The sequence below is a fragment of the Orycteropus afer genome, unplaced genomic scaffold (assembly GCF_000298275.1).
Source record: "Orycteropus afer afer isolate SDZICR_OR568_19922 unplaced genomic scaffold, OryAfe1.0 scaffold00548, whole genome shotgun sequence".
NCBI classification, from domain to species: domain Eukaryota; kingdom Metazoa; phylum Chordata; class Mammalia; order Tubulidentata; family Orycteropodidae; genus Orycteropus; species Orycteropus afer.
This window is the reverse complement of record NW_006922135.1, coordinates 1,065,610-1,067,977: the sequence shown is the minus strand read 5'-3', so window position 1 is coordinate 1,067,977 and position 2,368 is coordinate 1,065,610.

Genomic DNA, 2,368 nt, shown 5'->3' with positions numbered 1-2,368 from the left:
ACAGAAGTAGGATTGCCCAACCTTCCTTCCGAGGAGTGGCTGGTGGGTTTGAACCGCCAGCCGTCTGGTTAGCAGGCAAGTGACTTAGCCACTATGCTACCAGAGCTCCTACATATACATATATATATATATATATATATATATATATATATATATATATATATACACACACACATACATGGTGGTATAGTCTCCTTCCCACACCTATTCAGCTTGTGTCCTTTTGTAACCACCTGTAGATTATTACAGGATAATCTATCAGGATTGTATATGAATTAGTATTGATCTCTGTTGCCTTAATTCTTGTATTCTTCCCAGCTTCCTTTCCTTGATAATTTTGTGCTGACCTCCCCCTTATATGTATTTCTTTCTCCTTCACCCAAGGTAGTATGTGTCTACCCTCTAGTTAGTGGTTTACCCTCCCTCCCTTTCACATCCCTGGTAACCATCAAAGTATATTTCCTCATGTGTGAAAACCTTTTTTCGACTTTTTAGAATAGTGGTTTCATACAATATGTCCTCTTGTGATTGATTAATTTCACTCAGCATAATGGCTGTAGCATCCAGTGTGTTTCACAGACTCACTGTCATACTTTAATGTTCAGACATTGTGTATATATGTACCAAAGTTTATCCATTAATTCATTGGTGGGCATTTAGGTTGTTTCCATCTTTTTGCCATTGTGAATAGTGCTCCGATGAATATGAGTATGCATGTATCTGTTCATGTTATGGCTCTCATCTCTCTACAATATATACCTAGTAGTGGGATTGCCTTTTCTCAGCAACACAAATGGTGGCTATAAATGTGGACTTCACCAGATGGAGTGCACAGGAATCAGACTTACTACACCTGTGGCAAGAGGCAATGGAGAAGCTCAGTGTCTTCAGCAAAAACAAGGCCAGGAGATGACTGTGAAATAATCCATCAACTGCTCATATGCAAGATCAAGCTGAAGTTGAAGACAATAAAAACAAGTCCAGGAGAGCCACAATATCACCTTGATTATATACTTCCTGAGTTTAGAGAACTTCCAGAGGTGAAAGCTGGATTCAGAAGAGGATGTAGAATGAGGGATATCACTGCTGATGAAGGATGGATCTTGGCTCAAAGCAAAGATATTTACTTGTGTTTTATTGACTATGCAAAAGCATTCGATTATGTGGATCATAACAAATTGTAGATAACATTGAGAAGAACGGGATCAGAACACTTAATTGTACTCATGAAGGAACCCATACATACCAGCAGGCTGTCATTCAAACAGAAGGGGACACTGCATGGTTTAAAATAAAGAAGCGAGTGCATCCAGGGTTGTATCCTTTCACCTTATTTATTCAATTTCTATGCTGAGCAAATAATCTGAAAAGCTGGACTATATAAAGAAGAACATGGCATCAGGATTGGAGGAAGAATCATTTACTACCTGCGATATGCTGATGAAAACAACTTTGCTTGCTGAGAGTGAGGATGACTTGAAATGCTTACTGATGAGGATTAGAGAATATAGTCTGCAGTAAGGATTACACCTTAATATAAAGAAAACAAAAATCCTCACAAATGGACCAATAAGCAGCATCATGATAAATGGAGAAAAGACCGAACTTGTCAAAGACTTCATATTACTTGGTTCTACAATCAATACCAACAGAAGAAGCAATCAAGATGTATCAGACAACATACAGCACTGGGCAAATTGGCTGCAAAAGACCTCTTTCAAGTGCTGAAGAGTAAAGATGTCTCCTTGAGGACTAAGATGCATCTGACACAAGTCATGGTACTTTCAATCACTTTATATGTATGTGAGAGCTGGACAATGAATAAGGAAGATCGAAGAAGAGTCAATGCTTTTGAGTTGTGGTCTGGTGAAGAATGCTGAAAGTACCACGGACAAAGTGCAGCTGGAATGCTCCCTGGAAGCAAGAATGGCCGGACTTCGTCTCACCTATTTTGGTCACGCTGTAAGAAGGAACCATTCCCTGGAGGAGGATATCATGCTTGGTAAAGAGGAAGGTCAATGAAAGAGGACAAGGCCCTCAACAAGATGGACTGACACAGTAGTTATGACGATGGCCTCAGGTATAGCAAGGATTGTGGGCCTGGCACAGCACTGGGAAGTGCTTCATTCTGCTGTACATAGGGTCGCTATGAGTCAGAGATGACTCGACAGCACCTAACAACAACAACAGTGGGACTGCTAGATCATGTTTTTTTTTTTTTTAATTAGGATTTGGGTGAAGATTTACAGAGTAAATTCACTTTCCATATAGCAGTTCACATATACTTTGTCTCATGTCATTGACCAAAATTTACAATGCAGCAGCTCCCCTCCCACTTCCTCCCCATAGTTACCTCCTCCCAGTGTCC